This window comes from Canis lupus, chromosome 21, assembly GCF_003254725.2.
Source record: "Canis lupus dingo isolate Sandy chromosome 21, ASM325472v2, whole genome shotgun sequence".
NCBI lineage: Eukaryota > Metazoa > Chordata > Mammalia > Carnivora > Canidae > Canis > Canis lupus.
In genome coordinates, this window is record NC_064263.1 from 15,248,932 (window position 1) to 15,276,510 (window position 27,579).

General features: G+C 34.7%; 1 protein-coding gene and 1 long non-coding RNA gene across 35 annotated transcripts in view; one reads left to right on the plus strand and one right to left on the minus strand.

The window, feature by feature from the left end:
• The window catches only part of DLG2 (discs large MAGUK scaffold protein 2), a 1,976,108-nt gene that overhangs the window by 1,282,600 nt on the left and 665,929 nt on the right, over window positions 1–27,579 (plus strand). The gene's annotated exons all lie outside the window — the stretch shown is intronic.
• Window positions 1–27,579, minus strand: part of LOC112642085 (uncharacterized) — a 118,243-nt gene that overhangs the window by 80,197 nt on the left and 10,467 nt on the right. The window contains exon 1 of one of the 5 annotated variants that reach the window (XR_003125034.3): window positions 24,635–24,714. The exons of the other annotated variants lie outside the window; for them this stretch is intronic. This is a non-coding gene — a long non-coding RNA (uncharacterized LOC112642085). Of the gene's footprint in view, window positions 1–24,634; window positions 24,715–27,579 lie in introns of those variants that run through there. 5 annotated transcript variants of the gene reach the window in all.

Here is a 27,579-nt window from a genome sequence, read left to right on the forward strand (position 1 = left end):
TTGGATCTGACTAAAAAAAGCAATAGAATAATTCTGGAAAATGTTCCCAAATAGGCAAATTCAGTGGAGGTTGGGGGGGGGGGTAAGGAGGTGGTAGTCAACAAGAGGAATTAGAGCAATAAGAAAGTGCATCATATCTACGAGGGAAACAGAAGACATGTCAGATACTTAAAGAAAACCTGTCATGAAATTATTTGTCATCTTTTTATTTAAAATGAACACAAGCTTTTACAATCTTCTCATGTAGTACCATAGATCCAAGCTTTTGAGTCCAGATTCTGTGATATGAGAAGATAAATTTACTCATTCAACTTTTTTTTTTAAGGCACTACCACCACCTGACCAAGTTAACTGTCAGGACTAGTGTAGCATATCAGTTAACATCTGCCCTCGAGCAGTTGATAGTTTAATAGAAGACTGCACTACTGTAAACAAATAACTATGAGTTATAGGTCCTGTGATAAAAGCAGATGAAAGGATCATTAGTGGCAAAAACCAGGAATGTTCAATACTTTGTACAGTTTTACATGACTAGTACGTCCTTAGACCCATTGCCTGGCTTCCTATACATACTCACTGCACATTTCTCTCCCTTGGCCTCATTCCGTCTGGCCACACAGAATTTATTTTGCCAATTGTTTAATTATCTTTCCTAACTTACGTGCTTTTGTACTTGTTCTTCTTGGTACCTGGAATGTCTTTTTCTTTTATCTCCATCTGATGAAATTTGACTCAACTTTAAAATGAAATTGTCTGGGCAGCCCGGGTGGTTCAGTGGTTTAGCACTGCCTTTGGCCCGGGGTGTGGTCCTGGAGACCCGGGATTGAGTCCCATGTCAGGCTCATTGCATGGAGCCTGCTTCTTCCTCTGCCTGTGTCTGTGTGCCTCTCTCTCTCTCACTCTGTGTGTGTGTGTGCGTGTGTCTGATGAATAGAGTCTTTTTAAAAATAATATAAATAAATAAATAAAATAAAATGAAACCTTCTGAGATGCCACCTCCTCTGTGAAGCCTCCTCCCTCCTCCTGTTAAGCTCATGCCCCTCTGTCTTCTAGCAAACTTTAAACTTAACTTTTTTGTAGCACATATCACATTACATGTGATTATGCATCTGTAATTCCTTGGGGCAAAGATTCTGTTTTTATATCTGCCCCAAGATTTAACAGAGTGTCTGACGTTTACTGGGCTTGCAGTAAGTGTTTTGTTTTGTCGTGGTTTTTTTTTTTTTTTTTTGATACATAAATTGATTTAAGTCTTTCTCGAACATATTTCTTTTTCTGGCCCATGATGTGGATAGTCAGTTTACACATATTATATGTGCCATTAGAAGTAGTATTTCTAATTGATCCTGTATTGACCTATTTTGGGGTTTAAAACCCAATTTAACTATGAAGCTTTAGTTTGATCTTCCTTCACATGGTTAGAGATTTATACAGCATTTCCATTCCTGAATTAGAATGGTGTGAGTCTAGTCCTATGTGTGTGAATTAACTTTCTTAAGCATTATGCCTGATTTTAAGGGGTGCCTTTTTAAGCTAGCCGACTGCGCAGAAATACTCAGACAAGCTAGCAGTCAGCTCTGAGAAGCTATATTAGAGAACCTGTAATCTGCTATTCTAAACAACTCAAAATCAGTAAGTAAAAATTAGACAAATAGCTTCCTAGTAACTTAGTGACCTGATATCACAAAAATATTTCTAATTTTAGTATATGTGCTGCCGAAGCGAGCACAACAAAAATATTTCTGATAGGGCCTAAAAACACCAACATCCTGGTGAGAAGATTGATTAGAGGTCTAACAAAATTGTAAATCAAAGGTAAGCAATAAACTGACTATCCAAGGATATTGTTTAAGTTTACATATTTATTTAATAAATATATTTTAGAGCACCTTCTTTATGTGAAAGAGAATGATTATTGCTATGGAGAACATAAAGATGAAATACATAAAGACTTTATCCTCTAAGGAATCTATAATGGGGGGAAGGACAAGATAGGGAAGGGTGTCAACTTCAGTGTCCCATCACTGTGTGTGTTCCATTGCAGCAGCACACAACTGGTGACAAGAAAGCCCCTTAAAGGAGAGACTCACCTTTGAATCATATTCTAGTAGAATATCCTGCATAAAAACAGACTGAGGTCAATCAGGATAGTTGAAAGACCTGACACAAGACCTTCCTGTTGTTGGAAGAAATTGTCCTCTCTAGATCCCCAGAGTAGGATTTAAAACAGGAGAAACTGAGACAAATTTCTCTGAACCTAGTTTTTTTAGTTGTCAAATCACATTAATGATCCCCACTTTTTAGCTTATATGTGCATTTGTTATACGTGCACATGTGTCCATGTAGATAGATAAGAGAATACATAAAAAGCATATCATAAACTCTTAGGTGCTATTCATATATTGTTATTGGTAATCAATTCATTCATTTTTTACAGAAATATTTGCTAAGTATGTTTACTATGTGTAAGACCTTAAGTAGTATACTGATGCAGCAAAGAGGAGGGACATACAGAACCCATGTTTACAAGGAGGTCTTAGGTTTGTAGATGATTAGGGTAAGTAAGCAGACAAATGAAACTCAATATGATCAGAGTAAAGAGGGAGTGAGAATTACAGTGGGACACAAGCAAGAAAGTAATTAATATTACTGAGGTCAGGAGAGGTAAATGTTTTTCATAAATTAAATCTTAAAGTATAAGAAGGAGTCCTCAAGGGCAATGAGATTTAGGGAAGGGCAATCCATTGGAAATGAAAATTATGTATAAAGGAAGACTCAGAAAAATGAAAAATTCTGGCAAGTTTGTAGGAGAAGGTAGAGAACAGATGGCTGTTACTGCAGCCCTTCACCATGGTACAGTGGTTAAGAGTGGTGGCTCAACTACACACTGCTGGAATTTGAATTCCTATTCTGTAGCCTGTATGCCCTTAAACAGTGCCTTAGCTTTCTTATTTGTGAGAGATAGGGAGGAAATAGTATGTATCTCATAAGGTTGCTTCAGGATTACATCAGCTAATATGTGTAAGGCACTGAGGAAAAGTACCTTGCAGTAGTATGAAGTATGTCTTAGCTGTCATTGTTATGATTTGCCCCAGCCCCTTCCTAGGAAAACTGCATAGCCATTGATCCTTTATTCTGACTTCCTCATTTATTATTTTGTTCAAGAAGACCCAAGAAAAGCATGAGGCAGACAAAGAGCAAACAACCTCTTAAGAATTTAGATTTGTCAAGGTTGATCAGGGAGATAGAGGCATCCTGGCATCGACTGGTTTCAGTAAGGTTGCCTGACTCTTAGCTGACTGCTCCATTATTCTTCATCCTGGCAATACTATTATTTGTGACTAAACATCAGTACTCTTAAGTATCTAAAAATGACCACTCTAAACTTCTTCTAGTCTGGGTCAGAGCCCTGTGCTATGTTCTTTCTCAAGGTCTTCATAATCTTTCAGTCAAAATAAAGTCAGTTATATCCGGGGAGCAGTGGGGAAGAGCATATAGAAGGAGTTGGTGGAATAGGTCTTGCATGGATAAGGAAGCCATCTGTCCTCTATCTTCCACTTCTTCCTGACAAGGACCTAGAGGCCTAGACCCTGACCCTTGAGTAGAACACCAGACCTTCATGAAGGTGGGAGGAGTAGAGCTCTCCCCTCAAATGGCCTTCTTGGTGGGCTATTATTGGTTTATGTGTTGGAGAGGGGGTGAAAAGATGGAGAGCAGATGAGCTCTCTATGTCCATAAATGATGAAAGTTTTAAATTTTTTCCCAGTTAACATCCTTAGAAGAAAGACTTGTGTACTTCCAAAGCTTCATCCACCTGGAAAAGTGTATCATTCCATGTCATATTCTATCGCAGTCAATTTCTTGTTCAGGACAATAGCATTTCATTCAATTACCCCATACTTCTTGGTCTGACTAAAACTGAATCTCTTCTCACTCTTGGATCATGTGTCTTATTTTTACAATGTAATCTAGCATTTTCTGTTGACTTCCCATCTTTGTATTGAATTATTCCTTATAAGTTCTAAACACACTTATCTTAATATTACTTGGGAGCTGAACAATATTAGATCTTACAACATGTTGCCCTATTCAGGAATCTGACCCAGCTATACTCCCACCACAATTGGAAGAAGGCTTAACAGTAGAGAGACATGCTGAGGATTCCCGTTACACAGACAAGATGAGCTTTGCAAAATATTAAACTCATTAACATATTCCTTATGGCATGCATTAGCCAAGGATTTTATCAGCTTTTTTGTTCATTGGCAATATCACCAAACTGGTGATATGTTCTTAGTATCTCTCCCATTAATAATAATTATTAGGAGGGACTTTAAAATAGTCATTTAATTAGCTTTAAATGTGTGTCTCTGCATCCATCTTTAAGCTCTAGAGTGGATTTCTACAAACCAATCAGAGTGGGATAGATAGAAGCCACAGTGTGTGACTTTGTACATGCCCACTGATCTCTCTGGGTGACCCTGGGATTTGCAGGCTATAAGCCCAGAATACTGATACCCATCTAATAAGACTGTGGTTAAATTACATTATATATGTGAAAAATATTTTGTAAGTCTTAATGTATGTAAGAGATTTGGAATATTATTACTAGTGTTAAGTATTCAAAGAAGAAAAAAATTAGTGCTTTATAGAACTTTCTTCTCATTTGTATCATTTTTGCAATATATATTATAGTTGAATTCTGAATTTTAGTTGTAAGTGTATTAAAACTAAAAAGCAAAAGAGATGTTCTAGATAATATCTCTGTGAAGTGTCAACAAGAATTAATTTATTTTAAATACAGCACTTAAAAATATTAGAGGGGATGCTTGGGTGGCTCAGTCGGTTAAGCATCCAACTCTTGATTTCAGGTTAGGACATGACCTCAGGATTGTGAGATCAAGCCCCACATCAAGCTCTGTGCTCAGTGAGGAGTCTGCTTGAGATACTCTCTCTCCCTTTCCCTTTCCTTCTGTACCCCCCACACACACGTGTGTGTGTGTGTGTGTGTGTGTGTGTGTGGTCTCTCTCTCTAAAATAAATAAATTTTTAAAAAATATTTTGGAATACGTTGCTGTGTTAATATTAACATAGTCTCTATATGCTAGTATTATATTACTGTTCTTTGGCCATTTATTTAATATTAGAAGCATAATAGCTATAAATACTTAGAAGTAAAAAAATGAGCATGATTTTTCTATATACTTAAATTTTAATGTTATAGGAGGGTCAAATCTATACATTATTCATTAACTCAGGAAGCATTTTGCCAAGTTCCTGACATGAAGCAAATGTGGCATTAGTTATTAGGGATTATGAACAAATGAAAAGAAAAAGTTCCTGCTTTCAAATGATGAAGCTAACCCTAACTCCCAATTCCCTTAAAAGAAAATATTCTCTGATATTTCTTAGGAAAATTGAAAGTGATATTCTTGGCAAAACCAGGGTCTGACATGTAAAGGAAATTTTTTTTTAAATGCAGCTCATAGGCATCAAACTTCACAGCTATACATAAAAAAGTAAAAAAAAAAAAAATTAAAAAAAAAACTTTTGATAGAAAGTGGCCTGGAGCAAGCCTAAAGAAACTTTGCTATTCAGCACTTTACATAAATACCACTAATTGGGAATATTTGCTTCTAATTGTAAACTTTAATGGTTGTACAGATATAGGCCTTGTTATTGTTTGTTTATTTTGCATATCAGGATGCTTAAGAGACTGCATGTGATACTGTTTGAGCTAATATAAATTCTTCATAATATAAACAGTCAGTATTCTCAATCCCCTAAACTCATTTGGTGGAGTAATTTTTATACATTATTGGGCTTTTTTCAACTTTCATTAGCAAACCTTCTTGAGTATGTAATTGTTGTACAAGTGTTAAAAGATTGGTATTACTCCCTGAGTATATTAATTCATAGATTAGCATTGCTCAAATTCTGTTTTGTTTTATGCATCCCTATCTTAATTTTTAATTGAGTTTGTTAGCACCACAGGTGAAACATAGAAACCAATAAAATTAAGTTTGCATGTGTGTTTTGGGTTTGTGAATTCTCTGCTTAGAGTCACTGAAGTATTTGGAAAACATATGGCAAGGAATACTAATAACCTCTAGCTCTTGTGTAAAGCAGAGAGTATTAGACTTACTAAGCACTTAGTATGTGCAGGTCTAGGTGATATATATAAATTAGTAATTTGTGGTTACTCCTTTAAGGAATTCAGTCTGGTAGGAAAAGGATGGAAGGTATAACCAGAGTTTGGGGCACAAACTGGTAAGTCTCCACACAGAGCATGGTGCTTACTGGTTATTGTGGAATGAATAAATCAGTGAGGCAGGTAAACATGGGAATGAACAAATGAAGAGAGATACTAAGATAATGTCTAGCAGTTGTCTCAGGGCATTTTTCAGGGTAAAAGTGAGACATTTTTGGTAGAGTGCTAGAAAATGGTCATGAAAGAATTCCAGAAAGGAGAAACCATGTGAGATTTTGCCTGGGGTTTTTTGTTTGTTTGGTTGTTCCCCCAGTTATTTTTTTAGAATAAATTTCTTTTAAACAAATGACTAAAAATAAGACCTCAGTTATAGCAGCTCTGCAAAGCACAAGGGAACAACTTTAAAACCAATATGGTAAAAAGATTGCCTACCAAATGGAGCCCACATGTGTGCTGACTGCAGAATCTGAATGAGGCAAAAACAAAAGGCTAGCCATGAGTCTGAGTATTCTGTGAAGACCAATGTGTGTAACTCTGGGTAGAAGGATAGTGCTTGGATAGTCTTACAGATTTCCTGCCATCCTAAATAAACTCAATGCACAGTAAGCAAATATCTGCCTAGAGGGAGAAGAACAGCAAATAGTTCAGTGATCCTGGGGCAATGTATATTTCTTTTTTTCTAATAATCTTCTATGATTTAATGCATACTTACCATATTTCAAGTAATATACTAATTTTTTTTTAAGTTTTGTGTATTGAAGAGTGAGAGCATGCACTTGTGCGTGAGTGTTGGGAGGAGCAGAGAGAGAATCTTCAAATAGACTCCCTGTTGAGTGCAGAGTCCAGCTCTTGGCTCTATCTCAGGATCCACTGAGATCACAACCTGAACTGAAACCAAGTCTTAGACACTTAACTGACTGAGCCACCCAGGTGCCCCAGTAGTATATTAATTCTAAAAAACAAAACAAAACCACCTAATCTTAACATTTTTATTTCTAAAAAACAAATCAAAACAAAACCACCTAATCTTAACATTTTTATTTCTATTTTACAGAAGAGGCAAAACTGAAAGACATGTACTTAGTGTTTTCCAAAAGTATATGTATCAAAGCTAAGACTTCATGTCTTTTCAATCCTCAAGTCCTGGCTTTCTGTACATTAAGCTGACTCTCACTCTTTAGTGAAAAAGTAAAAAGAATTTAGAGACAAAACCAGTTCAAGTTCTGGTTCTGCCACTACTTAATGTTGTGACAATCACTAAGACAGCTAGAGACAACCCACTTAGGAAACTGTTATTGCAGACCAGGAAAGAGGAAATATGTACCTGAATAGGATATTACCAATGAAAATAGATTGGAATGAATTTCAGAAATTTTCTGAAGATATAGTCAGCATGTCTTGGCAACCAGTATAATGAATTATCTTGGTTTACGGTATCAATTATGTAGTCCACTTTTCCCAAAGTATAGTCTTTGGAACACTAGCTCTGGAATAAACTACATAGAAATTAAGGTGTAATAGCTGCTATAGAAAACCCTGAGATTTCAAAGGCTTAATCTGGTAGAAATATTTATTTTCTTCTCTCATTTCATAGTCTAGTAAAAGGTCTCTTAACTCTTGCCATTTTGAACTAGATAAATCTTTCTTGTGGGGGGCTGTCTGTACATTGTATAATAATGACCGCATTCTTCGGCTCCACCTATTAATGCCAGTACTACCCCCTCCTCAATTATGATAACCAGAAATATTTCCAGACATTGCCAAATGTCCCATAGGAGACAAAAATCACTAATATGTGTACTCTAGTCAACATTCCTCCATACAATGGTACAAAAACCCAGGCTCTTTTCATGTTAAGAGTCTGCCCTTGTCCTCTCCAACATCTGACAGAGGAGTAAAGAGATCATGGAGAAGTAATACCCATTTCTTAAAAGCCTTGCTTCAGAAAGTTACTCATATGATTTTTCCCCCAAATCCCATTGGCATGAATCAGTCACATGGCCATACCTAGTTATAAGAAAAAAATAAACTCCTTAGCCGGAAGCTGCTTCCCAGGATCTACTTTTTACCATGGAAATGAAAGCATGGGTTTTGTTGGACAGCTGGCCACCTCTATCATAGTCTGTATTAAAAAAGAAATTTCCCTAGTCACAAAAACTTAAGAAGTCTTCAAGTTATATGACTCTCTTAAAGATTCATAATGCATGTTAACACTGTAAAATCTTTAAATAGTCCAACATGAAACACATTTGTTCAACTTTAACTCAACATACCTCAAGTATCTATGACCAGGGAATCTTTTTTTCTACCCCCCTGCCCACCCTGCTTTTTTTGAGGTAACATCACTGTTCTACTAACAACTGGAAAGTGACCATCATGTCTCTCACTTTTCCTCTTTTCTCTACCACTTTATTTCTGGCTCATTTCAGAGGTGTTAGAATCTCAACCAGACAATGGGCAGGAAGCAGCTTACATGTGTGATGCATGGTTTGAGTGTATTCATTGACCAGTTAGTTTTAGGAAACATTTTTTGCTGGTCCTATTTATTGATTTGGTATTAGCTAATGATGATCATTTTTTAAAAATAATTGGACTTTTTTCTACTGTCAACTTACTTTTTTTAGGAGCTGAAAATAAACCAGTCACTCATCTACATACTGTCTCCCTCAGTTGTTACTGTCCTTTCATGATTCCCTAATGCTAGCTGTTGAATGCAAAGAAACAAAACCACTTTATTCATTATAATTAATTTGTCTAGTAGGGAATCATAAAATCCTTGCCATATTTAATCTTCTAAATATCTGAATTACCACAGGCAATAAAACATTCTCTTTGCTATTAACAATCTATATTGCAACCCACTGTCAAATCTCTCCACTGATTGCCAGTATTGACCTTATTGCTTCCAATTGTACATCCCCCGCTTCTTCTATTCTCCTTCCTTTTCTGTACACTTTTCAATATATGCTGTAGCTTGCCCTATTACCTATTCTTTGTTTTCATTTTCCACATCCCTAAAAATTAAACTAGTTTGTTCTCTATATCTTTCTCTTACTCATCACTCATTCCAACCCAAATCCAACACAAATACATGTTTTGAGATGACCTATTAACAAGCAAAATCCTTGCATATAAAACAGAAATACTAATGATACAGAGTCCTATGATATTGTGATAGGCAGAGTTTCAATCCCCAGGATGTTGGCTGGTTAGTGTTATTTCTGTGGTCGTAATGCATTACATTACATACCAAAAGGAAATTTGCAGATATTGCTAAGATTACTAACCAGCTGACCTTAAAATAGATTATTCTGGATTCTGTGGGAGGGCCCAATATAATCATAGGATTTCTTAAAATTAGAAGAGGAAGTCAGAGAGACTTGAAGAGATAAGAAGGACTGCCCTGTCATTGCTGCTTGAAAGAGATAGAGGGCCACATGCAAAGTATGAGAAAAAAAGAAAGGTGAATTCAACCAGTGAGCCTGAACTCCAAGCTTCAGATGAGAACACAACCATCAGTGATACTTTAATTTAGCCCAGAGAGACTCTGAGTAGAGAGAATCCAGGCATGCCTTGTCAGACTTCTGACTCAGAGAGATACAAGTTAATAAATAGCTCTTGTTTTAAGCCATTGAGTTTGCAGTAATAGAAAGCTAAAACATGGGCAAAAGTCAATTCTTTCCTTTCCTAAACTACTATGCCTGGTATTCTTTTAAGAAGTTAGCAATTGTAGTACATTCAACATTATAAGTTGTTTCCAGGTATTGCCCGGTATGTCATTTTTTCTGGACTAGTTCTGTACAGGAAGAAGGTAATCCTATTCTTGATGAATGATGGTATCTCCTTTCTCTTCATCCCAAATTATGCCCCTATTTATCTTTCTTTCTCAGAGATTTTTGTTTCTACAAATGCCAGCACTTCTGTGGATGTCATCTAACCTATCATGATCACTAGTAACATTACTAGTGATCCCCAATATCTGGTTCTCCTCTCCTGTGTGGGCATACAGAAGACTATGTCTCTCAAATTACACAGGGTCTTGTGATTAATTCTCACCAACAGACTATGAGCTGAGGTAGTGAAAAGCCCCTTCTTGACCTTTCAGCCTGGAGAACTCACCTTGTAGGAGATTTGTGTCAGGGGCGTCTGGGCGGCTCAGTGGTTAAACATCTACCTTTGGCTCAGGTCATGATCCCATGATCCCAGAGTCCTGAGATTGAGTCCCATGCCATCAGGCTACCTGCTCAGCGAGGAGCCTACTTCTCTCTCTCTCTCCCTCTGCCCCTCCTCCCTGCTCATTCTCTCTCTCTCTCTCTCTCTCTCTCTCTCTCAAATAAATAAATAAAATCTTAAATAAAAAAGGAAAGAAAAGAAACAAACATCTGTAGTATTAAGGCACTGAGATTTAGGGGTTAATTTTGTTTAACAATGTAACCTAACCTATTCTGACTAATGCAGACAGGAACAGGGACAAGTTCTGCCCAGGGACAGTATTTTATTAGGTTTCCAGATTATTATTGATTATATAGAAGTCAACCCAAGATAGCATACATACTGTCATGTGGAAGTTTGGTTTGTAATTTAGTTTGTATTGAGATGAAAATTTAGAGTATGATTTTTTAAAAGCAAAAATAAGTTTTGACATGTTTTGGACTTGTGTATCGATTAAAGCAGGCATATGCGTAATTCCCCCAGCGAAGTCTGTACTGTGATTCATACTCATTTTCTGTGATTTTCTTTGAAGTTGCTTCATTCTTTTGAAGTTCACCTTGAAGAGCAGAGCAACTCTAAGACAGTCATTATTTCTTCACCATGACATGACTAATAGCTTCTGCCATAGGTGACAATTCTTTGCAATCTTTCTCTTTCTATTTTTCTTCAAGATTTATATTGAAATGTATTTTCTTTAAATGGATATGTTTATACCTATCCAGACTTAATCACATTTATAATATATGAAAATTCTTTTCAGTAGGTTACCTAAGTGTCTGAAAATATAGCCAATCTTAGGATAGAACCACAGTGATTTTCTCTCATAGTTGAACTGGAAAAAATCCAAACAGTTGATAATCTGCTCAACAAGGGGGATGAGGACGAGGGCTATAAATTGAATGTATTAGTTATGGTTCTTTCATGAAATTAAAACCAGCTGAGCTTTAATTTCCAATCTGAGATTTCATTGGCACATACTTGTAAAAAGCTGGACTGGGAATGAAATCTTTAATTTTATCCAATTTTGCAACATTACTTCTCCATCTTGAGTTCCCAAGGAATGATTGAGCTACAAAGTCTCTGGTCAACTGAAGTGATTTTGGAGAAATTGTGTGTGTGTGTGTATGTATATATGTTATAATATATATAATATAATTATACACATTATACTATATATATATATAAATATTAAGAAATACACATATAAAAAGACCCCAGTTATGGATTTGAATTGATAATTCAACTTTGTCATTAGTCTTTGTTTTATTCAGCACCACCTTCTTTCCACAAAGAACAATTTGTTTCCAAAATTTTGTTCTAGAAAATTTGTGCTTTTTAATTTACTATTTCATTCTGTTGGGGACAAGAAAGAATAAGTGGGATCATAGTCCATTGGCTCATTTGCCCTTTTTGGGTATGATCAATGTAGCCAAACATATTAAGAAAAAATGAAAGACCTATTATTATGAAGTATATATATTTTTCTTGGCACCGTCTTCCTTTAAAGCCTTTTAAAGGAATAACAACCATCATATTCCTCATCCTTTAATGGACACAAGAATCACCTAAGGATCTTGTTAAAATGCACATTCTGATTCAGTAGGTTTGGGTCTTCGTACAGAAATATGCATTTTTAATAAGCTCTCTGATGATGCTGATACTATTGATTCATCCTTTGGGCCATGCTTTGAGTAGCTCACTTTTAAAGCACTTATTCATTTATTCATTCATCCATTGTCTCAATGGGTATTGATTCAGCCCCCAATATGAGCTAGGCCTTTTAAGTTCAAAGATAAGACATTTCCTTGCTCTTAAGGAGCTTCCATTCTATAACATCAGGTTCCTACACAGATAACTAATAAAATGAGGAAAGTAATGTAATTAAGATGACTACAAAGACTACAAAAAGACAGGAAGTGATTAATTCTCTTAGCAGGGCAAGGGGATGGGGGTAGAAATGGAAGACTGCCTTTAACCTAAGACTAGGTTTATAAAGGAGTTCTTTCATTTTCAGGAATTTATGTTTGCTGAAACAAGCCCTAAGGAATTGGTAAACAATGTGAGTGTTCTTCCTACAAGCAGAGAATACTAACAATATGTCTCACAACCTCACAGCAACTTTCAGATGGGAGCTATCCACCTCTCAAGGCCACCAAACAAAAACAAAAACCAAACCAAACCAAATAAAAACAACAAATAAAGTGAAAGCAAGTACAGTAGTTGAATTCGGTCAAATGACTAGTTAGAAATGAGTCACTATTTATTTTCAAGTCAGTTTAAGAAACTCCAAATGCTTATTCAATGGTTTCCAAATAGGCTTTAAGTAAACAAATCCTTTCATCTATTGCCACTACCTTCTAAAAAGATGTTTGCAAACGTAGATTTATCTTTAGGATAATGAAGCTTCCAGGTTATTCATTTGTACAGACCCTAGGAGGATCTTAGCAATTTTGTTTTTCTAATTTTGTATCATTTTTCTTTAAAAAAAAAAAAAGGAAAAAAAAAAACTTCCAAAATTGTGTAAGGTTCAGATTATGCAAAGTCTGGATCCACTCCTAAAAGCATACCTTCTATTACAAGAAATATTATATGTTTACTGTTTGCTTTGAGGAATATGTTCTGGCATCACTATAATTGGAAAATGATATTTAATCAATTTTCATACAGTTGAGCTCTGCAGGTAATAAACAACCCAAAGAAAGAAACTCTCCAGGGATGATAAAAATTATCTTTTAACTCATGAATATTCCATTTGCTCATTTTCTACAGATGGATGACTTCATTTGAAAGTAATAGAAAAACAGAACAGCCTGCATGAAGTAAATAGTGCTCAGTGTAAATGGGTCATAATGAAACCAGCATCTTGGCCTGTTTATGCATGATGCATTGAGTCCCTTGAGCTTTCACTTGAAGATTTACATACATACATTCTCTTTCCTTTATATAGAGTGGAAGTATAGTATATATGCTAAATTTGGAAACGTTGAAGCAATCTAGTTTATTTCATTTTGATAAATATGTCTATTTCCACAACAAACAAATGTCCGAATATAATTAGCCCTTTTTTCTTCTTTAACAGAAGAGATTTTCTACAGAATTAAATCTAATTCTTACAGCCTGAGTTTCTTAGAGGTCGTAACAGTAGATAAAATCATTTTAGACATAGTTACAATAAAAGGTCTATTTTCTCTTAGTTGAAAATTTTGTCTTCTATTTTTATTATTATTATTTGTGTGTGTGTTGTTTTTTTCCTAAAACAGTAGGGAAAATTTGGGAGATAAGCTACTATTATATATCTATAAGTCTTGCTTTCTTCTTCTTCGTCTTTGTCTTTGCCTTCTTTTTTTACCTGCTAAAAATTATTCAAGATAATTTTTTGTAAGCTTCTCTGGTGCAAGATATGGCACTAGTCTTAGATTAGGGTAGGGGAAGAGTGAATTACAAGTAGAATAATATTCAATTCCTCGGGTGAAGTAGATTGTCCTTTGCATCCATCTCTATTCTATAATGGAAATGCCATAAGAGAGGAATATAGAAATAAAATGAGAGGGCTTAATTACAAAAAAATAAAAAGGAGATTCTGAGAAGGCTTTGTGCATCTATTTTATTTTAGTTTAGTTTAGTTTGTTCTCCAGTGAGAGTTAAGAGACACATAGTTTCCAGTTAGTTAATTCTGTATCTATAGTTGTTCTTGTTTCATCTAAAGGTATACTTTACCAGCCTGATTTAAGAGTTGAATCAGATCCTTTCTATTCCTTACCTGAATTTAAAAATTGAGTTATAATTATTATATAGCAAAGTGTACAAATCCCAAAGTGCAGTTTGCTGAGTTTTGACAAATGTACCCGAAATCAAGATACAGAATACTGCCATTACCCTAGAAAATACCCTGTCCTTTTCAGTCCATGCCCTCTCAGAAGCAACCAGTATTCTGATTTCTGATTTCTCTCTCCATGAATTAGTTTGCCTGTCCTTAAATTCACAAGAGTAGAATCATGTAATATATACTTGTTTATGTCTAGTGTTTTTTTACTCGACATAATGATTTTAAGATTCTTCCATATTGTTTCATGTACCAGTACTTGTGCTATTTATTTTTTATAGATTTTTATTTATTTATTCTTGGGAGAGAGTCAGAGACACAGGCAGAGGGAGAAGCAGGCTCCACCCCGGGAGCCCGACATGGGACTCGATCCCGGGTCTCCAGGACCACGCCCCGGGCCGAAGGCAGGCGCTAAACTGCTGAGCGACCCGGGCTGCCCATGCTTTTTATTTCTAAGTAGTATTCTTCTATATGAGTATTTCAGTTTATCCATTTTCCTGTTAATAAATATTTCAGTTTCTAGTTTTTTTGCTATTGTGATAAAGTGGCAATGAAGATTTTGTGTTAATCTTTGTGTAGGCATACCTGAAAGTAGAATTTTTGGATCATTAGGTAGGTATATGTTTAACAAAATGAGAAACTGCCGGTGTTGAATAAGGACCTACCAAACAGTTTTCAGTATCAGTTGTTCCATTTTAAACCAGCAATGCATGAAAGAGCAAGTTGCTCTGCATTCTCTCCAACATTTTATATTGTTAGTATTTTAATTTTAGCCATTCCAGTAAGTGTGTAGTGACATCTCATTGTGGTTCTGATTTGCATTTCCCTTGTGACTAACAATCTTTTCATGTATGTATTGCTTATTCATATATCGTATGCTGTATAGTGTCAGTCCAAATCTTTGCCTATTTTTTAAAAATACACTTTTCATTTTGGAATAATTTTAGATTTATAGGGAAGCTTAAAAAATGATAGAATGAGTTCCTATATACCTCTTAGCCAGTTTTTCCCGTTGATTACATTTTACATTACCATGGTATATTTGTCAACGTGAAGAAACCAACATTGGTACATTACTATACTGAACTCCAGACCGTTGAATTGTAGCAGATTGTCCATGAATGTAAACTTTTTCTTCCAAGATTCATTCCAAGGTTCCGCTTTGCATTTATTTGTCCTGTGACTCCATGTCCTCCAGTCTGACAATCTCTCAGTCTTTTTTTGTTTCTCATAACCTTGATGATCTTGAGGAATACTGACAGGTATCCTGTAGGATAAGCCCAATCTATATTTGTATGATTTTTTTTTCTTTTCTGATTACAATGGAGTTATGGATTGTTGGAAAAAATACTGCAGAGTTCAGGTGCTCTCATTACATGGTATAAAGGCATATGTGATCTCCACATAACATTTCTAATGATATTAACCTTTATCATTTGGTTAAAGTAGTGTTTTTATTCTCTTTAAAAGGAAAGAACTGGTTACTATGTGTGTATTAACCCACATATAGACATAGTATCTTTAATTTTTATATCTGTCCATTTGTATGTTGAATCTTTATATGAATGTAAGTTCATATTGGTGTCCCCCACTCTTGCAATTACAGGGTTTGTTCTACATTTCTCTTCGTGCTTCTCTGTAATTTCTCTCTCACACAGTGAGAAGACCATCACCTGCCATCTACCATAAATTTACTCAATACCAGTGTATATATAAAGTAGTTTTGAAATTTTTTATTGAAATCGTTATGAGAAACAAATTTACCAATTAGAGTGCAGTGTTTATATACAGTGTACAGATCATTTTATCTTCAACCATACAGTTTCCAGTCAAACACCATTTTCCAAGTTACTTAGGAAGTAATAGGAAGCTACTATTTTCCCATTTAAAAAACTGTATTGTGTTAACTTTTTTATTTGTAAGGATATATATATATTCAAGATGCAATTTTTTTGGTATTTATGTTCCATTTTTTTCCCAGACTATTACTTGCATTTTCATATTCTTAACAGTGACTTTTGACAAAAAGAGGTTCAGACTTTTATGAGGCCCAGTTTATCAAATTTTGGGGTTAGTGATTTTTGCATTCTGAAATATATTTGCTTATCTGTAAGTCATTAAGTTTTTTTAAAACTTTTTTAAAAAATGTTTTATTCTATGAATTTTATAGTTTTAACTTTCACATATAGGTCTTAATCTATAACAAATTATTTTTTAGATGATGCAAGGTAAATATTGACATTCAATTTTGTCCATACAGATATATGGTTGATCTAAGCACCATTTATCTGTATTTTTTTTCATATTCTAAACCACATGCAGATACAGTTTCCTACCTGACTTACCTCTGTTTTTGTTGTGTAAATTCCCATTCTCCAGCAGTGATGAAGTGTTGGCCCTCTGTTCTATATTTTTACCTGATATAATTCTGATATAACATTTATTTGAGTATTTATAATAATTGTCACAGTTTTGTGTCTTTTTTTTTAATATGTGAAATTATTTACAAATGCATTCAAACTATATTCTGATTTTTTGGTGTTACATTATCTGTAAGATAATACTATTGTCTTACTATTCATTTCCCTGTGTTCTCCCACAACTAGAGTAAACTGTCAGCTAGAGGCCATTCAGGACATTTCAATTTCTTTAAAAATAAAATATATATACATATATATATACATATGTATATATATATGTATATATTCTCTACCTTTTAGTAGCTGTGTGACCTTGGATTAGTCATGTCCTCATTTAGAAGATGGGGGTAATAGTATTTACTTCATAGTGTACATGTGAAGCTAAAACTAGTTAACAAGTCAGAATAGCTATACTTATGGGTAAACCTTCAAAATGGTCCTCAAACCAAAGAAAAAAATAGCTCATTGGCCTAAAGGAGAAGTATATTAATAGTATATTTGGAAAATACGTACTTTTAAAAGATGAAGTATGAGACAATTTACTTTGAGAAGGGTTTAGGGAAGCAATCTGTAAGCTGTACTTCCAAATTCTACATCCTCAAATTCAATTATTTTGTAGCCATTACGTATTTTAGTGAAAATATTTTAGAACCTCTAGGCTGACCCATGAAAAGTGCCCAGAATTGTTTGGCACACATCAGGTGCTAACAAAATACTGGCTATTTATTTTGTCATTTAACTGAGTAGGCATTTGGGAGGTAACTTAGCTTTAGAAACTCTTTTAGTTAATAATGAGCCCTGCTTTTGTTGTTGATACTTAGGTTGCTTTAGTTTTTCTTTGATATAGGACATTTTGTTAAATTTTTTAAAATCTTTTTAAGCCTAGTAGTTTGAAATATTACCCATGTAGGGTATATTTTTTTTACATATTCAATAGTTTCTTGATCTTTTGGAGTCATTTTAATGGTTTGTGTTTGATTCTTTTTCCTGGATGACATGAATGTCATTGCCGTAGTCCTGGATTATTTAATGGGATATCCTTATTTTTTTTTCCCTGCAGAGCAAATAAAAAATGGCAATGTAAGTTCATTGTATTTTAACTATACTGTCATAATTTTATGGATGGGAGATTTCTTCTTTGTTTTATTTTGGTTATATATGTAGATCACTTACCCATCATGGGTGAAAAAAAGCAAGTCAATCTAACAGTAGCAGAAGGAGCTGGTTGTCTTTTCCTAAAATTAGTTTTGCTGAGTCACTCTTTAGATCCATGGTTGTATCAAGTGTTCCCCTCCTATGCTCCTGTCATGTTTAGGCAGTGGAGTGTTGTCTTAATATATTATTCTCCAGGGATAACTTATTTTTACTAGACTCCATTAATAATAATCTTACTGAATCAAGACAGAGAGAGTACATATTGTATAATCCCATTTACATAAAATTCAGGATTTCATGGACAGCTAGTATCTTAATGGCATACTTTGAACTAACCTAACATTTTATGTCCTTTTAAATCTTCATTTATGTTCTATCAGATCCACCCAGTGTTATCAGAGTGGCCCGCTTCCATAATAGAAATGGAGCTAGTTGATAATAGCCCAGGGAAATTCTAAGATGTTACTCCATGCTTGGTTTACTGTATACTCAGCATTATTTTTTTTTAAGTTTTCAGTGACAGATTTAACAGAAATTTCTATATACAAAGTTACAGTTTATTCTTGAGTTGGCTGCCAGAATTTGAAGCTGAACTAAATGTCCACAGTTCTTCTCTTTTCCCCACTACCACCATTTTCCCTACTCACTTTGCAGATTCAAGTAACAGACTGTATTCACTTGTCAATTATGATTTATTAGCTAATAACCATCTGTTCCAGGATCCCTGCTGGGATTATTTAATCTAAGCTATTTCTTCCAGCTAAGGCTTTTCTTTAAGAAAGCATCATAATTAGTATGATAAAGTATTTCAGAAAGTTCTAACTTTGGAGATTTATAACAGTTTATTAACAATCTGGCTTTTCTAGTTCCCACTTAAATGCCCCTTTAACTTTGAGGAAGTTTGGGCAAAGTTTTCTTAGTAAAGGGATGTTCTACTGTAGTTTTATAATGTAATTCTCATGAGAGTGGTAACCCATGTTGGCCAAAGATTTGGTGATCTTTTCTTTTATGGGCCAAGCTTTTCCAAATTATTTTTGCCTCTTTGATTTCCAGCTAAAATCAGATACAGAGAACTAGAGAGGAAAGATTAGATAGCTGACTTGAATAATTTTGTGTGGAGTCCTACTTTGCCAAGCTCACATAAACCATCATTTTCCTTTAGTCTTAAAAGTGAAATTCCTGATATTTGTAAATATTTTGGATATTAAAAAATAAAAACAGAAACAAAACAGTAGCAATTATAACTCAGATACTAGAATCATAGATTCAAAAACTGAAACAAAATAGAAGATTGGACTTTCTTCAGATCACATGTTTGGATGGCAATAGGGTCAGGATTAGATAGATACTATGGGTCTTCTGATTCCTATACCACAAACTAGACTGCAATTTAAATGGACAAACTTTTGCTTTTTTATCATTTTTTTTTTGGGGGGGGGGGCTGGTTGTTTTTTGTCCTTCCCTTAAAATTATATCAAAGACTACTCAGTACATGTTTAATTAATGAACATTATCCCTATTTTAGTAACACAATATTGTCTATTTATTTTTCTATTTCTCTCAATAAACTGGTATCTCCAACTATTGTTTGTAGTATACAGCTATTTCTTACTTATCTGAAATCTTACAAGAAATTTACCAACTGACAAGGAAGTGAGGGAAGAAGAAGGAAGCCATTCTTGGAAGAAATGTTTGAGTGGGAAGAAGGGCCACTTGACTACCCCTTCATTTTAGTCCCAGAGTGTTGCAGATCATGGCAAATCTCCCAGTCAGGAATCCCTTGTGGGTCCCTAAAAGAAATCCAAGCAGTTGCTATTCCATTTGGATATACTAGCCAATTTCATTTCTGAAAGAAGAATTTTCAAGTTCTAGCAACATAAAAATTTACAACCTGAATTATTTCAGGAAAATTATGTGCCTTACATACATGGTTTAAATTGGCTTTTAATTTCAAATCCAACTGCATAACAATAGGGTATATTAAATCAGATGTTATTTGGAAACTACAAATTTAAACTTTGTAACATTTTCTAATAGTAGCAAATTCCTTGTCATCCAGGATGCTCTTCGTGTCTTTCTCTTTATCTTTATGTATGTTGAGCCATTTATCTAGACCTTGAGAGTATACTTCCCCTCTCCTTAATTCATTGTTTTATTGCCTCCTCATTCTTCTAGGCTGTTTAAGCATTACTATCGCTGCAAAACCTTTTCCTGGATACCTCCTCCAGTCACGGCCATGTGCATGTTTTATGGACTCCCAGCACTATCTTTCCACCTTTAGCATAACACTTACCTTACTGTGCTGCCTGTTTTTATACTAGTCTCCAAGATTTTTGGAAGTTACATGAACGTTGACCATTCAGTGGTCCTAACATTAGCACATTAGCATTGACCCTATTTGAACCTATAGTACTGCACACATCATTAATTAATTAATTAGTTAATTAAATGGATAAATTGATTAATTATTTATTTGAATGGGTAAATTGTATTAGTTAATGGGCTTCATTGCATACATTCCTACTGCTTGGTTCAACTTTGAATTTAGTAAGGCAGATGATTCAGTGACACTTCTAAAATCTTTCAAGAAAGGCACTATGGATGATTATTGCAGGTACACTGAGGGTTTTTTTACAGACTGCTTTTCTCCCCCCCTAATAATCACTACTCTTTGGCTTACTGGGCTGCTCCTTTAAGAGTGTTTTTTGGCAAAAAAAAAAAAAAAAAAGTAACTCTTTGCCAACACTTTTCTGTTGGAAAAGTAGGAGGAGCAGAAGGGAATATTTTGGGAGAGCTGTGGCTTTGGGGTTGCAATTTTGAAGACAGTTTTTATAAGGAATGAGTCTTGTTTAAAGTTTTTATTCCAATATTAGCTCAGTGGGAAAACATTTTCTTGCAAAGCTTATGAAAATTCCTTGAAGTTCCCAGGTTTGCAAAAGGAGTCCTGAACCAAGAGTCAAAAAATATGAATGCTAATCTCAACTCAATAACTTCTTAGCTAAACTTGGACGTGGTACTTAATCTCACTAAGCTTCAGTTTCCTCATTTTTTAAAAAGATTTTATTTATTTGAGGGAGACAGACAGAGAGCACGAGAGAGAGAGCATAAATGGGGTGGGAGGAAGGGCAGAGAATGAAGGAGAAGCAGACTCCGTGCTGAGCTGGGAGCCTGCCGCAGGGCTCCAGGCAGGGCTTCAGACAGGACTTGATCGAAGAACCCCATGATCATGACCTCTGTTAAAGGCAGACACTTAACTAACCCAGCCACCCAGGTGCCCCCTAGTTTCTTCATATATAAAACAGGGACCAAAACCATTATCTCATAGTAACGTATGTGAGAACAACTTGGGATACTATTATGAAATCTAACGATTTATCACTTAAAAATATATCTGTAATTAAACAATTAAAAATAATTCTAAAGACTCCTAACTCTGGGAAACAAATGAAGGGTTGTAGGAGGGATGGGAGGTGGGGGGGAAAGGAGTAACTGGGTGACAGGCATTAAGGAGGGCACAAGATGAGATGAGCACTGGGTGTTATACTATATGTTGGCAAATTGAATTTAAATAAAATTTAAAATAATAATAATTCTAAATTTTAAGTTTTCTAAAATTCAGATTTTAGGTGGCCAAATATATTGATTATTCAAATGTTTTTCCCTATATACACCCTCATATAAACATATACACATAAAGCATATAACTGCTTTATTTTTGAGTCTGAGTGGCTCCCTCAAGATCCCAAAATGTTTTTCCTGCTCTAGTAACTGAATCCTTGGTCAAAAACGTTCTCACAAGACCGCCTGTCTATTTGAATACTGGCAAGTTTATAGGAATCTGCATTTAAAATGACTTTGAATGTTGACTGGAAACCAACAACAGTAATTGTATCCTATTTGATATTGGGAAAGCTGAATGCTGTGGGTATTCTGCAAAGATTTTAGGCAGTAGTGGTTACATTTCAGAGTCTTTCTAAAGATTTCTTCTGAAGAACACATGCCACGTTGCCAAGGCAATTTACCTTATGTTGAATATTTTCTATTTTTAATCCTGTGTTTAAGGCAGTTATATATATGATGAAGGGAATAGTCTTATTCTATGAATTAATAGTTAAGTATTTTGAAGGCCTTTACCATGAACCCTCTAAATAGATGCTCTTCATTGACTCGAATAGACAAGAGGTATAAAGCTGTCACCATTCTTTCTACCTGGAATAATGCTCATTTGGGTAAATTCTGCTGATGACAATACCAGGAATGCTTAGTAACTAGTTTTTCCCTTAAGGGAAAAACCCCCTTAAGGCATAGTCCTTGTTAGTTTAGAGTGCATTTTCTCTTTTGGTTTTAAAATGCCTGAATTCCAAAACAGCAATTGGGTAAAATAGTCCTTGGTCAATTTTGATTCATAGCTCAAACAAAAGGGAGGCTTCTTTCATTCCTTGTGTTGACAAGGGATAAAATCCATACAAGTATACTGCCTCTGAATCTTTATAAGCCCTGTGATTTCAAAGAAAATTGACAAATCACCTTCAAGTGGCCTTTGAAACTGAATGTGTGCTCTGAAAATAGGAACTGCATTTTATTTGTCTTCTTTAATAAGCCTAGATATCTGGCAAAGTATTATAAAGATAATGAATATAATAAGGGTATATCAACTCTGTTCTTATCATTTTTTTAAAGATTTTATTTATTTATTTATTTATTCATGAGAGACAGAGAGAGACAGAGACACAGGCAGAGGGAGAAGCAGGCTGCGTGCAGGGAGCCTGACGTGGGACTCGATCCCGGGACTCCAGGATCATGCCCTGGGCCGAAGGCAGGCACTAAACCGCTGAGCCACCCAGGGATCCCCTTACCATTCGTTTCTACTTTTTCCTGTTTTATTGAGAAATAATTGGTGTATATCACTATATAAGATTAAAGCATACAACATGATGGTTTGATTTACGTATTTTGTGATGATGACCACAACAGGTTTAGCTAACATTCATCTTTTCATATAGATATAAAAAGAAAAGAAAAAAGAGAAGACAATAAAGGGAGAAAAGGTTTTTTATTGTGAAGGGAACTCTTGGAATCTACTCTCTTAACTTTCCTGTGTATCATGTAGCAGTGTTAGCTATAGTCATCTTGTTGAACATCACTAGTACTTATTGTCTTATAACTGGAAGTTTGTACCTTTTGGCCATCTTTCTCCATTTCCCCCTTCTCAACCTCCTGCCTCTGGAAACCATAAGTCTAATCTCATGTTCTATGAGTAGACTTTTGTTGTTGTTCTACATATAAGTGAAATCATATAGTATTTGCCTGATATTTTTCACTTAGGATAATGCCTTTAAAGTCCACCCATGTTGTCAAAAAATGGCTAAATAGTATTCCATTACACACACACACGTACACACAATTTCTATTAAACAAATTGAATTAATAATTAATAATCTTCTAAAATATAAAATACCAGATCCAGATGGGTTTACTAGTGAATCCTACCAAACATTTAAGGAAGAAATTATGCCAATTCTCTGGGATTTTTTTCTAGAAGTTAGAAGTGGAGAGAACAGTTCTTGATTCTGCAATTTTGTTCTTTTTAGTATAGTTTATTATACATAATAAGAAGTACTTTAATGATTGAAAAAAAAGGACTTCATAACTAAGTGAATGGAGCAGATTATATAACTTCTTTATCCATCCATCCATCGATGGACACTTAGGTTGCTTCCATGTCTTGGCTATTGTAAATCATGCTGCTGTGAACATGGGGTGCAGATATCTCCCCCAGTCAGTGATTTTGTTACCTTTGGATATATTCCCAGAAGTGAAATTGCTGGATCATATGGTGGTTCTATTTTAATGTTTTGAGGATACTCCACTCTGTTTTTCATACTGTATATACCAACTGTGTACAACCAAAGTTGTACAAGGGCTTCGTTTTTTTCCTCATCCAGGCCAGCATTTGTTATCATGTGTTTTTTTTTTGGTGATGGCTATTCTAACAAGCATATGTTGCTATCACATTCTGTATTCTTACCAATTTTTAGTAAGGAAGAATGTTATCATTTTATCACTTTATTTCAGATGGAAACATTTACATCTTAACACTGATATTTATAAATATATGATTTGTATATATATATCATACATTTGTATATATATATCATATCATATATATCACATATATATACACATATATATCCCCAAAGATAACTTTAGCAAAATCTTTATTTTTTTAATATTTTATTTATTTATTAAGAGAGAGCAAGCACAGAAAGAGAGGGGGAAACAGATTCCCTGCTGAGCAAAGAGCCCACTGGGGGGCTTGATCCCAGAGCCCCAAGATCTTGACCTGAGCTGAAGGCAAATGCTCAACCAACTGAGCCACCCAGGGTCCCCTTTAGTAAAACCTTTAAACATCAGTGTCAAATGAAGTTAATGAACGCCCATAGGACTCACCATAATATATTCTAGTTACAAGGATGAAAACAAGTTGAAATAAACAACTAAGTGGTTGTTAAATTTTTTCAGAAAGATATTTATCAATAATTGCTACTCATACTTATTTTTATGCTACTAGCAGGTAAGTGGTATGTATAGTTAACTTAATTAAGCTTATTTTTGCTTCAAAAGTAGTTTTACAGCCTTACTATTATGCTCAGCATACCACTATTTCCACTATTTTATTGAAGCTGATCATGTTGACAAATTGATTACATAAATATACTTTATGAAATCCATTCTCTATCACTTTTATTTGTAGCCTATAACTCTGGGGATCTAGGTGGGAATAATGTCTCTAAGCAGCAAGTATTCACTTACTTAATGTGTAGAACTTTCTGAGCTTCTGAAGTTGGTTTTGAGGACCTCTGTGATTTCTCCCAACCTGGAAGTTTTGGATCTGACAAAGTTCAGTGTAACATATATTTTTGAAAATCTACGATATACCATATCTACCATATGACTATGGTAGATAGTCATACAGAACAATAAGTAAGGCATAATTCCTGCCGTTGGAGAGCTTGAAATGTAATGGAATAGGAAAACACAAATAAACAATTAAAATATAATATGATTATAATGAGTGCTATGCAGAGGACAGTGATATAAATAATATTTGAGTATTTTTACAGCCATGTTTATGAGAGCTGTTGGTCTATAGCTATTTTTTTTTTCTAATTTTTTGTCTTGTTTGGTATTAGGGTAATACTGGCCTTGTAGAATTAGGAAGTGTTCTCTCCACTTCTAACTTCTAGAAGAAATCTCAGAGAATTGGTATAATTTCTTCCTTAAATGTTTGGTAGAATTCACTAGTAAGCCCATCGGGATCTGGTGTTTTCTATTTTAGAAGGTTGTTAATAATTAATTCAATTTATCTAATAGAAAAAAATGTGTTTTCAGATCGTCTCTTTCCTCTTTTGTGAGTTTTGGTTGATTGTGCCTCTCAAGAAAATGGTCTATTTCATCTAGGCTATCAGATTGATAGGTGCATACAGTTGTTCATACTTTTCCTTTATTATCCTTTTAATGTCCATGGGATCCATAGTGATGTCCCATCTTTCCTGGCTAATTCTAGTAATTTATATCAACTCTCTTTTTCTCATATTTTTGCTTGGCTAGAGACTTATCAATTTCATTGATATTTTTAAAGAATTCTCTTTTGGTTTTATTGATATTTCTCTATTGATTTCCTTTTTTTCCCCCAATTTCACCAATTTCTGCTCTATTGTTTCTTATTTCTTTGCTTCTGCTTACTTTGGATTTAATTAGCTCTTCTTTTTCTAAGGTGAGGCTTAGATTATTTATTTTTTCTTTCTGTTATTGATTCCCACTTTAATTCTGTGTGGACAGAGAATGTACTTTGTATGACTTCAATCTTTTCTTAAGTTTACTGAGAATTGTTTTATGGCCCAGAATGTGCCTTTATCTTGGTAAACATTCTGGGTACACTTTAAAAGACCGTATGTCCTGTTGTTACTGGATAGAATGTTCCATAATTGCCAATTAGATAAGTATATTGATAATGTTCAAGGGCTTTAAATCCTTACCGAGTGACTATGTACTTATTCTATCAAACACTTAAAGAGAGATGTTGGAATCTTTACCTATATTTGTGGATTTATTTGTTTCTCCTGATATTCTAATCAATTCTGTTTCATGTCCTTTGAACCTTTTTATTTGGAGCATAAACACTGATAATCTTTATATCGTCTTAATAAATCAGCTCATCATTTATCTCTGGTAATAGTATTTCCTATGAAATCTACTTTGTCTGATATTAATATCATCATTATAGCTTTCTTTTAATTAGTGTTAGTAGGTTCATCTCATTTCTACCTTTTTAACCTTTTTTCCTTGTTTTAGCAATTTAGAAGACTACTGTTTTACATAGACAAATGCCCTTTTGCTTTTATAGCTCATAGGTTTATAGATTTATTGGCATAAAACTTGATTTTAATATATTTTGAAGGCTATGTATATTGAGTGGTATAGAAAAGCAAAATTTGTACACATACACAAAAACATGTATATTTTTTGCTCTATTACAACATTGTTCATGCTAAGTTCCTGGTAACTGAATGCTCTGTAAATATAAAAATACAAACTTCATATGAACAGTGTGTGACCTTGGATAAGTTAGTTTCTCTTTATCTGTATCTGGCCATAGTAATAGTACATCCCTCATACAATGGTTGATAAATGAGCTATTCATATAAAGTACTTAGAACAGTTGTTGACACAGAATAAGCACTACAGAAATGTTTACTACCACTGTATCCTTTTCTTTCTAATCAATCTGTTTCCATTACATTAAAAATAGGCAGCTTATAATTGACAAGATGTAGCTGAATCTTTTTTATCTGGTCTGACAATATCTGCCTTTTACTTTTTTAAAAAAAGATTTATTTACTTCAGAGAGAAAGAGAGAGAGCATGTATAAGCAGGGGAGGAGCAGGAGGAGAGGAGAGACAGAGAGAAAGAGAGAGAGAGAATCCCAAGCAGACCCCACACTGAGTGGGAGCCTGAAATGGGGCTGGATCCCAGGCCTAAGATCATGACCTGGGCAGAAATCAAGAGCCAGGCCTTAACCAGAACCATCTGGGTGCACTGACAATATCTGCTTTTTAATTTGTGTTAAAACTATTTAAACTTGGTAACTTTTTTTCAACCTTCTGAGGAACAAATACAAAAGTTGACCCTACTATTAGGCCTTAAAGTAAACCATGATAAATTCCTGAAAGTAGAACCATTTAGTCAAATTTTCTAAACACAATGTGATAAAACTAAAATTTAGTCACAAAGGGTTACTGAAAAATTTTGAGCCATTTGTAAATTTTTAAAAATATCCCTCCTAGAGCCCTGAAAGGCAAAATCAAAGCAGATGTTCAGAAATGAATAACAATTAGGATACTAATTGTAATGGTTAGGAGCGAGTGACGAGGGAGTGAAGTCACGTGGCCCTCTTAAGGGTTCTGGCTCTGCTGCAAGCTTACTGGGATTCTGATCCAGATGCTTGAAATAAAGATAGTAATAGCTATCTTAGAGGATTTTTTTAAGATTAAATGAGGTAAGAGCACTCTTTAAAGATCACTGATTTTTGTGTGTAAAGTTTCCCTGTCACAATTTAGATAAGTAAAAAAGGTAACTTTCTCTGTAAAGATCAAGCCCAAATTCTGCTGCAGCCTGATCTAGGCTGCTTGTCATTCCATTTAGTCTCAAACGCTACTGCCTGAGGGCAGTGGTTGTGCGACTATAGAAGGTGCAAA